General features: G+C 53.4%; 1 long non-coding RNA gene and 1 other non-coding gene across 2 annotated transcripts; both read left to right on the forward strand.

Annotated features, from left to right (window-relative positions):
* Nucleotides 1–10,630: 10,630 nt before the first annotated feature.
* Nucleotides 10,631–13,180, forward strand: LOC132318377 (uncharacterized). Its single transcript, XR_009484323.1, has 3 exons — nt 10,631–10,684; nt 11,938–12,035; nt 12,873–13,180. It is a non-coding gene; the product is annotated as an uncharacterized LOC132318377 (long non-coding RNA).
* LOC132318420 (small nucleolar RNA SNORA74) lies at nt 12,528–12,731 on the forward strand. Its single transcript, XR_009484324.1, has one exon. It is a non-coding gene; the product is annotated as a small nucleolar RNA SNORA74 (small nucleolar RNA).
* Nucleotides 13,181–13,524: the final 344 nt, after the last annotated feature.

Raw genomic sequence — 13,524 nt, forward strand, 5'->3', positions numbered from 1 at the left:
GCTTTTGAAAATGTTTTTTCTCACCCATTTTGTGTGCTGGGACGCAGAGGCTTTTGCAGGACCAGTTCTGCCACGTCAGCATCAGCCTCTCCAAATTGCCGTAAGGATCAGATGGGTCCCACTTACAGCCTCTCGTCACCACCAGCCCAAATGCTATTTCATTCGCTGTCCAAAAAAAAAAAAATAAAGACTCGTCCAAGGGCTTTTGCCATCAATCCCTTGGAGGCTCCGGAGCGGTAAATGGGATGCAATGAGCCGAGGGGCCGTCTCTGCTCACAGGGAGGCTCTGCCAGCGGGGCCGGGGACTGAAGCACGAGGGTTTCCGGGTGAGCTGCTGCTGGCGCAGCGGCACAGCTCGGGGTCGGGATCCTGGCGAGTGTCTGTCCACGACAACTCTTCTCCCTCTGGAATGCATCTGCAGGATGGCTTGGCCCTGGTGGGAGCCTGGCGGCTTCAGCCAGGGGAGCGAGGGTAGGCTCTGCCTTATTTCGAGAGCCCGGCAATGCCAGATGACTCCAGCATTTCATTACGGATTATTAACGATGCCGTTCATCACAGCCAAGTGGTTTGCCGCACGCAGGCTTCCCACAGGGCTTCCCTCTCTTGCTCCCGTTTGATATCAGGTTTGGATTAAATTAGATAAGGCGGCAACAGTGATCAATTCAAAGCTGCTTTCCTAGGAAGCCATGTTCCAATGATTTAGAAGGGGAGAGGAGAATAAAGCCCGTGGCAAGAGCAGAGGGACCTGGCGGGTACATAACTGGTGTGAAGGGAACATGAAGTTTTTAGTGCCACCAGTTCGGCTGGGACCACGCAGGCAGCAGCGTCCCCAGAGACCCTTTCTAGAAGCAGTCACCTCTAATGACCTGAGCAGGAGCCTTTCCAGGTGTCCAAGCAGGGATTTAGGTAAGAATAAAGTCATTGGCGGGGGGTGCCGGAGTGGGACTGCATTCCAGAGGGCGACTGTGCAGGCAGTGATGGAGCAGCTCCGTCCCCAGCCTCCTCCCCAGGGACGCAGGGGCCCTAGGCACAGACTTGCAGTCCCAGTTATGCCCCGGCAGCGCAGCCTGGGCTGAGCCGGGCTCCCTTGGCCCGTGGGCAGATGGCCCATCCCAGGGCTGAAGGTTTCAGATCCTTGGAAAGCTCCTGGGAAGGTCCCATCCCTGCCACTCCGGCTGCTGCCCCCAGGAGCTGCATCCTGCGCTACCACCTCCTCTTCACTGCATTTGAAGCATCCCTGCACCACAGCACACGCAGGTTTGGGAGCAAGCGCAGGGACGATTAATAAAACACTTCCCATAAGGTGGAAACAAGGAGACCATAAATCTCAGCAGTGTTGCACACTTAAAGGAGAGGGGATGGTTATGAGCCATTATTCCCTGCAAAAATGGGCTTTAAATCATCATCCATCACCAACGCCCAGTGCTGGATGCTCTGAAGTTGTCCAGCAAAGCCTTTGCGGCTCCTTTCCACCACGGTGCGAGTGAGGAAGCCCGATGCTCATTACCTGGAGATATTTATTGCTCGTCAGCACCCACATTCTGCTGCTCACGGTACTTACCAGCATCTGGGAAGAAAACAGCCCTGTAAAACACCAACAAGACCAAACATGCTTTTTCTTTTTTTTAGGGTCTCAGGTCCGTATCTCTGTAACGACCAGGCCACAGTCTTTGGGAAGACTGCTGGGCACAGGGTGCTCCGCAGCGAGGACCCGCTGCCCCATCCATCCTGGCAGCGCTGCTGGGGAAATGAAGATGTTATCGAGCAGCAGCGCAGTAATTGAAAGCCTTTTTGCTGCTGGAAACCCTTGAGGCTGCCAGTCTCTCGGCTGAGCTGCCGCTTACCGACACTTTTTCATTTCCTCTCCATTTCGTCTAAACTTTCCATCGGATTCCTCATCCATCTGAACTGCAATGATAAATATGGAAATAAAGAGGCATTTACGGGCCCTCTCCCGGGTTGGTTTGGTATATAAATAAGCCATGCTAGCAGCACCCTCTCTGCAGCCGCTGGCCCAGGAGCAGCAGGGTCTGCCAGGGGCTCGGCAGGATGAAGCTTTCGGGGGAAACTGGGTGGCAAAAAGCAGTGAGTGCTGCCAGGCACATCTCCAGGTCACGGTGGGGAGAAAACATCAGCAAAAGGGACGGGGCAAGTAAGGCCCACAGGGATTTCTGTACAGAAGTGGAAGGGAAAAAGCAACAGCTGAAGAGCTTGAAGTGTGAAGAAAGGCTTTAATTTTCACAAAATCTCTTAATCCATTCATCACAGGGAGACTTCTACACGAAAACCTCCCTCTCACTCAATACCATCTCAAGATCATCCAAGATAGTAGTAACTGTTTGGCAGGGGAGCAGGAGCAGCAAGGTGGGACAGGCTGAAGCCGTGGGCTTGTCTCCAGGGAGAAGAGATCAGCCCTTAACAGCAACGAGCCAACGCAGGGATGAGTAGCGATGAAGAGCACTGGACATGGCTGTGGGAGAGCCGCGGTGGGCACTGGGGACATTGGTTTCGGCAAAGGAGGATGCCCCAGTGCCTGTTGGCTCTCTGGAGGTTGCCTGCAAAGGCCGGACAAACCTGCCTGGGTGCCTGAAACAGAGGTTTTAAGGGTTTTAAGAGCAGACTCTAATATCTTCCCATCTCCTCCACCACCAGGCCCTTCCTCTCCATTCACACTGCTGCAGCGTTCTTTCCCTTGCCCCCAAAGAGTTGGGGTGTGTGAAAATCCTGGGCACAGAGGGACAGCAGCCGAGCCCCCAGCCCCACACCATGGGGTAGAAGACCCTGGACACCTTTGGGATACCAGCCAGAAGGCTTTGACCTGGGCTCCAGCCCTGAAAAGCCATCCGGATTCTCTGCAGTATCTTTCTGCTGGGTACCGGGACCCTCCAGGGTGGGCACGAGCCTGGGAACCCTCCGGCTAATGGCTGGGCATTGCTGCAGGGGCATCGAGGCAGCAAACACAGCAGCTTGGGCCAACAGATTCAGAGCTGCCCGGAACGAGTCCTTGCCCTGGGGGTCCTGAGCTGCTGCCTACAACAAACATCACCCTGTGCACTGCAAGCAAGGGTTCCCCTCTCCCTGATGCGGGGTTTGGTTTAAGCAGGATGCCCTTCCTGGCCAGACCATGAACTAATCCATCTCCCTGATCCTCACCTAATGCTTTTCTCAGGCTTAATCCATTCTGCTTTAATCCCATGTGCTTCCCTTTACCAGCAACACCAGCTTCATCCCCAGCCAAGGTCTCCTTCTTTCCCATGATGGTCCCATGGACCTCAGACCTTCCTGTCATCTGGCGGGTGAATATAATATCTACAAACCCAGCTGCCTTCCTGAAGCTGTTACCTGCTTTCCTCATGGCAGGAAAATAGAAAAAATTAGTATGCGGCTTCTTCCTCGAGAAATCAACATGATCTCAACTCACTGTGAAGTTCCCTGACTGTTAGAGATACTGCACTGGTAAAAACTAATCCTCAGAGGAGAAAGAGTAGGGAAAAAAAAGAAAGAAAAATAAATTCCAGTGACTAGACAAAGCTAAAATGTTGCAGAGGGCTAAACTCCTGCTAGTGCCGGAGCTTGTTTGGAAGTCCCATAGCAGAGAAGGCTGAGGAGTGGATTCAGTCCAGCTGTTTATCATCCAGCTAAGAATCAGCTGTAATTGTTAATTCTAATTAAAGCTGTTGGAAAAAAAAATGTAATCAAGAGTTTCCTTTCAAAAAAAAGACATTTCAGCTAAATTAAAAATTTTGCGTTTAGAAAAAGGGGGGTAAAATGTTGAAAATTTTGAAACAACCCATTTCAGCATTTTCAAGATGAAAAGGGATATATTTTTGTTGTGAAATGCATCATCAATTCAAATGTGTTTTATCTTACAGTCTGAAGAGCAAAAATAGTTTTCAAATCAAAGCAAAAAATGGTATTTTTAGGCTTTTCCTTTAAAAAAGCCTATCTGGGGGTTTCTGTCCTAATTAAGAATGATTTTTTCCTTCTTTATTTTTTTTTTTTAATGGAATAAGCTGTTTCTAGTTAGCTCTACTCTGAAATGCTGGGCTGGTGCTTTTCTTGGTGTGTCCACCCCTCTCTACCCACCACTCAACCCCAGGAAACATGGGCCATGCTTACACCCCCCTGCTCCCGGTGCCAGCACTGGCCAAAATCCCCTGGGGCTCCAGTCAGGCTTTACAAGACCTCACAGAATTAAACCAGCACTCAGAGTAACTGGGTTTTATTATCATAGTACCATTTAGAGTAATGAGAGATCCAGAACAGCCCACTTGCATGCTCAGGTCGGTGCTGTCCAAGCCCTCCTCCAGGTCTCCTCCGCATATTTAATCCCATACCTCGCTGCTTGCCCCACAGAGCCTCTTCCTTGCTGAAAAAGGACCCGGTGGACCACTGCAAGGAGGAGGATCTGCTTCAGTTAGTCTCCCTGCGTGTGTAAATTCCTAAGATGAAGAGGGTTTGGGGGAGCGGAGCAAGTTGTGATGCCCATGCTCGTGGGCGAGGCAGCTACTTTACCACTTGTACATTTGCAACTGAGACAGACCCTGCAGCTTGATACTGTGAGATCTGCCAGAGATCCCAGAGGTGGCTTGTGCTGCGGGGGATCCCCCTCCAGAGGATTAGCAGATCACATTTATCATGCTGAGAAAGTGGTTTAGGATCCGTTAGATGAAAGGCTCAGAGTAACAGAGATTGCAGTGGGCAATCTGTCTTCTGGATGGGAGCACTGAAGGAGGGAGAGAAGCAAAAAAATGGGAGTTGAATAAGAGCTAGAAGGGGAAGAAGCAAAAAAATGGGGGTTGAATAAGAGCTACAAGGGGAAGAAGCAAAAAAATGGGGGTTGAATAAGAGCTAGAAGGGGAAGGGGACAGCAGAGAAGGAGACTTGGCCAGGGAGGGAGGGGAGCAGGACAGGAGGGAGGGGAGCAGAGCTCCAGGGCTCTGCCAGAGGCAAAAGGGGAAAAAGAAATTCAGCCGAGAACAGAGGGGAACCGTACAGGCTCCTTGTGCTGCCTGAGCACATTTTGAACAACAAAAAGACCTGGGTTCTGGCAGCAAGATGAAACCCAGGCAAGGCCTGGAGGGAGGGCAGCTGGGGAGAGAGGCTGCATGGCATGCTCCTGCCCCAGCAGATGCAAACTGGCACTGCACTTGGTGCCAGCGCATCCACCCCTCCGGCAGGCTGATTTTTGGTTTATATAATCTTTTTAGATTTCTTTCCTCTGGGCCAAGGGAGGTTGCTCTCTAGCTCCACTCTGAAGGGAACAGCCTGACCGGCGTTTCCCTGCGTTGCCCAGAGGGACACATCCAGCTACAGCCTCAGAGACAGCTCACCAACAGATCTTGCCCCACTGCCATCCCCGGGGCAGCTGTACTGGGGAGAGCTGTCACCCCAGGAGACAGCACAGCCAGACAAACACTAAGCCCCAGTGAGAGGCTGTAGGGCCCTTGGCCAGGGAAGGAGATGCAGTTAGATCATGGCTGCGTCTTGCAGAAAGCAACTGGTGGATGAAGCCTGGAGCATCCAACAGCAAGCCTCCCATTAACCCAGCCCTGCATCGTCCTCTCCTGACATAGCCACTGAATACCATGGCAAAACTGCTTCCTCCCACCCCATCCCAGGAAGGTCCATGGGGAATAGGGTCAGCATAGAGATGAACAGGTTTTGTACTTGCTCTCTTGCAACAAGGTGATGGGCCCAGCAGGGAGCAAGAAGGGCCAACTGCTCCCTAAGGGAAGGGAAACCAAGATGAGCCCAGCAGAGATACCACCATCACACACAGCCCCACTAGGTCTGAGCACAGCCCGGTGCTGGTTACAGGGTCCACCAGCAGTCCCAGGTCCAGCTTGCAATAACCCAGGTCCAGAACCCACCCAGGACCAAGAAGAGATCAGCCAAGGACAAGACTGGAAGCATGGATACAACATAGATCCAAAGTTCATCTAGAAATTAGGGCCAGAGACACAGCTACAACACGTGTCTAAGGGTCCTTCCAGGAGCCAGCCACCAGCAGCTCAGAGCCAAGGGGTCCATCCAGGAGCAAGGCTGGAGCCAAGCACTCCTGCAGCATCACTTATGGAAAGAGGGAAGCACAGGGCTGAGCTTAAATGGGGCTCATGACCTATGGGTGTAGGGGCATCAGGTGAGGCTGGTCAGGGTCTTTTAGGGCTGTTGGTCCCTTGGGGCTGAGCCAAGCTGTGTTTAACCCTCGGCAAACAGAAACTATCCAGCAAGTGAGCACAACTGTGGTAGCCTGACCTAGGCAAAGCGTTGCCTGCTTTGACGGCTGCAACAAGGGCTGAAGGGGAGCACAGTCCCATATGAGGCAAGGCTGTTGCCGATGCCCTCTCCTGAGCTGATGGGACAGCGTGTGGGGCTGGAGCTTCCTCACCAGTGGGGCCAAGCTGAGCTGTGGCTGTTGGCTGTGGGTCACGCCATGGGTGGGCAGGCAGCTTAGGGCAGGCTGCATCCCTGTGAGGGCAGAGGTAGCAGGAGGGATACAGAGGGGATAACACGCTGTGCTGGGGCTTTATGCACCTAACTCAAAATAAACTTTGTTTTTTAAAAAACATATCTAAGAAGAACCATTTTTCTCTTTTTGTTATTATTTTAAAGCTGTAAATTATTGAAAGACTTATCATCCCTCTCCCAAATCACTCTCAGGCAAACAAAAGACAGTTTTAAATTTGACAGTGCATTGCAACAAAATGAGTCGGGTGCATTTTGCTCATGATTTGCCTTTGGCTCCCTTTAGCCACATCTTCAACTACTTCACCGCTTGGTCTGATTAGCAGTGTCTCCTCAGGGGCAGAGGAGGCCCTGGAAGAGCCGGAGGTGTTGCAGGTCAAGATTAAAGCGCTCTGCATGCCATTAACTGTCAAAACTATAACTAGCTTAAATCAGTGCAATTAGATGGCTCATAGATTACAGGAGTAACGGCTGCAGCTTTTCATTCCGCACGCCGTGTACTTAAAGCACAGCCTTAACATTAAAGGGACATGATTAAAAGCAAGTGTTGGGGGCTGAGACCTGGCGGAGGAGCTCAGCAGGCAGGGTTAAGTCCACAGCTTCTTCTGTGGTCTTCTGGAGTTGGACGCCCCAGGGTCTGGGAAAGATCTCTAAGCATTAGCAGAGCCGGCTCAGCTTTTAAGTCTGTAATGCCATCTTGTGATGATAGCTGGAAAGTGGAAAGTGCAGGCTCCCCTCTGGAGTCGGATGAAATCTGTGGCTCTTGTTCAGATAGAGAGAAAGCCCAGAAGCACCCCAGTTTAACAAGTCGGGGGCTAAGAGAAAATTTGACTGTCATAGAAAAGTCCCTATTCTTGCTTTGAGAGAGTGAAAATGATTCATTCCATTAATATTGCCCTCTCTCGTCCAATTACCTGGCTAAGAAAGGAATTTCTTCCAGGCTAAAGAATCTGACTTGGGTCTCTCCTTGGGTGTTGAGGGCTAACTTTCCATCTCAGCATGGAAGGACACAGTGCCACCTGTGTGATGCGCTGCGGTGGAAGGATCTCTGGTTCAAAGTGCCATATCCAAGCAGTAAAGGTACTTTTCTTCCTGGATTGAAGTTGGAGAGTTCAGCAAGATCAACTTTGCTGTAAACATCCACACTGACCTCAGTGCTAAGATGCACACGTAGGGGCATGGAGAACCAGTGCAGGAAACACAGGATCTGTGAAGCTGGAGAAAATGAAATCAAGCACCAGCTAAAGGGAACCAGAGCGCAGGTGAGCTGCTTCTCTGCTTACCCCTGATGCTGCACTTCAGACACACAGGGTAGGAAAAGCCAGCTCAGAAACGGCTGTGGGCTGCCAACAGCAAAAAGCCTGCCCTGAAACAAGCAGACTAAAGGGGTAGTCCTGCCAAATCCCTCGCTGGGAGAGAGACGCAGCTACACCTTCCCCAGCCTCCATCGGATGCCTTAACACCGGCTCGGTGCTCCATGTGTCTGTGGCCAGGCATGGCAGTGTAGCTATAACCTCTCCCACTTGGGATCCATTCAAAGGAAGTTTTTCATCGGGGCTTTGTGTTCCAGTGAGACATTCCAAGGCCTCTGGGGAAAGGCTGGGATCTCTCCCCTGTGCTCCTCCTGGAGGCTCTTGGAGCTTGGGGATGCCACCAACGCTCAGCTGGATCTGTCTCTTGCCTCAGGTAATCATCTGCTACCATCCCTGTCTTCTTCAAGTCCCTCTTGGTCTTTTTCAACCCAAGGTGGGCAGCTATTCTTCCTGGATGTGGGGATGCTCATGCAGGCCATGATGTGTGGGGTGCTCCTCCCCGATGCAGCCTGCTCCTACCTCGTCCCAGGAAGCGCTGGGCTTGTTCTGCCCAGGACAGCCACGGCTGTGTGCGGGGAGAGTGGCTGGTGCTGAGCAATGGAAACCGTTAGGTGCTTTCCTATCTAGTGATGAACCTAGTGAAGGACAGCAGTTTCCTGGCTACGCTCCAGCGCTGAAGATCTGGGGCTGATGAAAAGCTGCTATGGTGGAGGGACAGGTAACAGCAAACACAGAGGGCACTTCATCATTTTGTTACTGGAGGTCTTACTGCCTGTGGCTGAGGGCACGTGCCCACAGGCGGGGATGGATGATGAGCTCTGCCAAGACCTGGAGCAGGCTGCCTAAGCAACAGCTCTGGTTTGGAAGCTGTATAACTCCTTAGCGTAGCATGGGGCCCAAATTAATGTGCCTTGCCTCTTATAATAAGACATTTTCAGCAGGACCAGGGAGATACTTCAAAAGCTTTCTGCATGCCAAATACCAGAACTCAGCGACTTCCGATACCAGGACCAGCCTCTCATTTCACAGCATAGATTTCCCTGCTTTCCTGTACAGCTTTCCCCTCCAGTAATTAGGTTTGGAGCATTGGTTTATCTCAAACAAATGCTTGCACATTATTTGTGAACTTTGGATAAAAGGTGTCACACCAGGTGAAACACAACAGCTCTGCCATGGGTATCAAATAAAGCCCTCTTCTGCCAGAGCTTCCTGGTGAGTGTGCTCTCTACATCAGCTGCATCCCTCTGAGGGGATGAGAAGAGGCTTCTGAAACAGGCTGGGTGCAGCAATGCCGTGCTTGGAGTCCGTGCTGCAGCAGCCTGGCCAGATGCCGGTCTGCAGAGCTGAGCAGAACCACACCATGACTGGAAACAGCACCTGGCTGGGCAACAGGTCCTCTTGCCTGACCTCCCGCCTGCTTCCAGGTGTGGGGATGGGAGATACGGGCAGCTGCAGTGTCCACAGCACTGGCTTGACTATCCGAGAGCTGTTTTCATGGCAGTTTCATCTGCTCAGCTGTGTTGGCCTTCCTTCTCTCCCAGGCCATAGCTGATGTCTGCAAACATCACATTGTTCTTTGATACCGAGATCCCTGCTTGGCCTGTTGTTCATCTTAGCTTGGTGGAAGCTAAATACATCCGCCTTTTCTCCTGCAAGTGCCGTGTTGGGGACTGAAGGGATGGAGACATGTTGTTTCAAGCCAGATTAGAGATATAAGTTACCACAAAACAAAAGCAGAGCCAACCTTCAGAAGAGCCCCTCTAGTCTAGCGACAGCCTCCCTTGAACTCCCTGCATCCCAACGCAGCCCTGCAGTTTGTGTCCAAAGCAACACAACAGGCTCCAGAAACCTGTTTAAAACCTGTTGAGTAAATGCTCAGTTACACAATAAAGGAGGGATCACATCTGAGAGATTTTGCTCCCATAAATTAGCAGGATGGATTAAATCAGGACATGAACCACTCTCTGCTGGCACAGCTCATCTGCTCGAGGGACTTGCAGTAGGATGGAGCTGTAACACTTCAAAAATACGTGTGCTACAAGCCTAGGATGGGAGAGACCGACGTCTGGAGCTCCTGCAACAGCAAGAGCAATCCTTTACTGTCACACTCAGGTCCGAAACCGCCCGTGCCCGGGGACTCGCTGCCTGCCCCGTGTCCGTCACCTGCTCTTCTCCAGCTCCGGCGCTGCAGCATCGGTACCGTCATTCTTCCGTACCTATCGACCGTGGCTCAACAGCGTCTGTGCCGCAGTCAGTCCCCAGAGCAAAAGAAACAGCAATGCTGTGGGAGGGGGAAGAAAATCCAGTAAATCGCTGCAAGAAAAGTTCTGCAAACGTGCTGTGCCAGCCAGTCCCGTTTCCCTCAGCCATGACTGCCGCAGGTACCGGGGCTGTAGTGTCCAGCCCGACTGTGAAGCAGCTTTGGGGCATTAGCTGGGCTCTGATGAAAAGCACTTTCATAACCTTAATGGCCTGCCTCAGCTGGGGCCCGGAGGTGGTAACACACCGTACCTGTTCTACAAGGACTGCACGGTGAGATACACGCCAACACTCCACACCAGCCTTCGTTCGGCCCCCGGACAGAGGAGGCGGAGGGAGAGCCACGCCGTTCCCGCTGCCTTTGCTTCTCTTTCACAAGATTATTCAGTTTACTCTTACCCCGCCTGCCCCGAGGGAGGCTGCCCCCGGGCCCCGCCACCGCCCCCCGGGCCCCGCCACCGCCCCCCGGGCCCTGCCACCGCCCCCCGGGCCCCGCCGGGCCGGGCCCGCCCCGAGGGGAGCGGCCGAGGCCAGCGGGGCGGCGCCTGCGGAAACACCTCGGCGGCGCGGCGGGGCCCGGACTCTCTCGGTGCAGGCCGCCATGAGGGGTGGCAGCGGCGCTGGGCCGCGACGGCCGCCATGAGGTGAGGTGCAGGCGCCGGGACTCCCCCCCTTCCCGCCGCCATGAGGTGAGGTGAAGGCGCCGGGACTCCCCTCCCTCCCTGCCGCCATGAGTTGAGGTGGAGGCTCCGGGACTCCCCTCCCTCCCTCCCCGCCGCCATGAGGAGAGGTGCAGGCGCCGGGACTCCCCCCCTTCCCGCCGCCATGAGGTGAGGTGAAGGCGCCGGGACTCCCCTCCCTCCCTGCCGCCATGAGTTGAGGTGGAGGCTCCGGGACTCCCCTCCCTCCCTCCCCGCCGCCATGAGGAGAGGTGCAGGCGCCGGGACTCCCCCCCTTCCCGCCGCCATGAGGTGAGGTGAAGGCGCCGGGACTCCCCTCCCTCCCTGCCGCCATGAGTTGAGGTGGAGGCTCCGGGACTCCCCTCCCTCCCTCCCCGCCGCCATGAGTTGAGGTGGAGGCTCCGGGACTCCCCTCCCTCCCTCCCCGCCGCCATGAGGAGAGGTGCAGGCGCCGGGACTCCCCCCCTTCCCGCCGCCATGAGGTGAGGTGCAGGCGCCGGGCCTCCCCTCCCTCCCTCCCTGCCGCCATGAGGTGAGGTGCAGGCGCCGGGACTCCCCTCCCTCCCTCCCTGCCGCCATGAGGTGAGGTGCAGGCGCCGGGACTCCCCTCTCTCCTTCCCCGCCGCCATGAGGTGAGGTGAAGGCGCCGGGCCTCCCCTCCCTCCCCGCCGCCGTGAGGTGAGGTGAAGGCGCCGGGACTCCCCTCCCTCCCTCCCTCCCCGCCGCCGTGAGGTGAGGTGAAGGCGCCGGGCCTCCCCTCCCTCCCTCCCCGCCGCCATGAGGTGAGGTGCAGGCGCCGGGACTCCCCTCCCTCCCTCCCCGCCGCCATGAGGTGAGGTGAAGGCGCCGGGCCTCCCCCCGCCCCAGCCGCCGTGAGGTGAGGGGCACCGGGGCAGGAGACCCGGGGTGTCTGAGCCCTCCCCGGGGCTCTGGAAATGGAAAACGCCACGTGAAATATGCCCCCTTTTTTTAATTGTTATTAATGGCCAAAAGGCGGTGGTGCCCGGCGGCCTGCTCTGGCTGATAGCCTGTGAGGCCCTGGGGTCGGCGGGGAATGTGTTCAGCCTGTGTCGTTTAGAAGTAATTTCTCAGCCTATTATTCGGCTTGATTTTTCTTTTTTTCCCTTCCGCGAGCCAGATCCCAGCTGTTTAGCTCTATTAATACAGATATAATTAATTGAATATTTGAAGTGATGTTTCTCTTGTGCTCTCTTTAGGGCTTCCAGCTGATACGTGGCTTAAGCGTGCATGAAGGGATCGCTGTAACTCGGAGGTCTGGGGTGGCAAAGAGCTGTCTGGGAGACACAGCCCTCAGGTAAGGCTCCTCACCGGTGGCCTTCATTTATGAAAACCCCCGAGTTCTGCAGGAGGTGGAAGCAGCCAAATGAGGCATCTTCTGCAGGAGACTGCCGCTCCGGTAGCCTGACCCGTGCCCGTGGAGAGGAGATGTAAAGGAATAACCTGCACACGAGGCACAAGGAGAGCTCAGGAGCCTTTTGAGCTACGTGGGTGAGGTCTCCCCGCGAGCCAACAAGGGGAGATGGGCAAAAAGACTGGTCGTTCTGCCATGCTGAGTGAACTAAATGGGCTCTGCTGGCTTGTGAATGGGCTGGTGTGCCAGCCTCTGGTGCTCTGGGGTGGAAGTAATAACGGGGTTTATCTAGCAAAGCAGGCAGTGCTTCCCGTTGCTGGAGGAAGCCGTGATGAGAGGAGGTGTTAGAAGTGAGGCCCGCATCACCAGAGGGATGTACTTTTGGGCCTCTACTTCCTTCTGTCCTTTAAAAACTCAATTTTAAGTTCTGTTTCATCCAGCGGTAGTCAGCTACCCATTGCTGCTCAGTGCCTGTGATAGTGTTATGCTGCTGGGAGAGAAATGTGCTGCCGAGTCACTCCTGGCACCGCCAGTGCTGTTCTGGTGCTAGGTGGTACCAGGTTTTGGCAGCACTCTGCATGCTTGAGAGTGGAGTAACTCCTTCTCCGTGGAGTTAATCCTAGATTGGATGCAGACAATGCGCAGTCAGAAAATAAAATATTCTGCTGCAGGCAGATGAAGACAAAATGAAGGTCAGCTAATTAACTGGCCAGTGTAAGGGTTGAATTTGGGATCTGTAAATACTCCTGTTAAGTGTCTTCGTATGTTTTTCAATCGCAGGCAAACGGTTTGCATGTTCTGCTGCGGGTGGGGGCTTGCTGGAGCAGAAGAAAAGAAAAAGCTGTTGGTGCTGCTTTGAAGATCCCCATTTGAAAGAGATTGAGAAAATGGAAACTTCCACAATTTAAATGGCAGTAGTGGAGAAGTATTTCCTTTCAGGATCTGGATGTAGTAACTTGGAATGTCAGAGGTGGTTGGGGGCAAGGTATAACAAGAATTACATATAGAATTTGTTTATGTTTATATAATTATATACACGATTTGTTTGTTTAAAAATATATTTGTGACCTCTATTTATTAAACTTATATATATTTAAACTTGGTCATTTTGGTTGTCATTATATCATAAGGCTGTCAGGTACAGCAGGATTTGAAAGTCGCCTTGAATTCTTGTCTATGTCCTCCATAGCCTCTGCTGCAGGGACAGGTTTTTAACAAGGCTTCCTTTCCTCTGGCACTTTGAAGGATGTCAGATGTCTAAAGTTTTCCATGAAGGAAATAAGGTCTGGAATTCCTCTTTCTGCTGCGTACACAGCCAGTGCGAGTTCACAAGATACCCTCCCCATGCTTCAGTTCCTGACTTGAAAGAACTTTCTCATTATCTCCTTTCCCTGGGCCTTGGGGGGGGTGAAGCCTACAAAAGATGGAGGAG

This window comes from Gavia stellata, chromosome 16 (genome assembly GCF_030936135.1).
Source record: "Gavia stellata isolate bGavSte3 chromosome 16, bGavSte3.hap2, whole genome shotgun sequence".
In the NCBI taxonomy this organism is placed as follows: domain Eukaryota; kingdom Metazoa; phylum Chordata; class Aves; order Gaviiformes; family Gaviidae; genus Gavia; species Gavia stellata.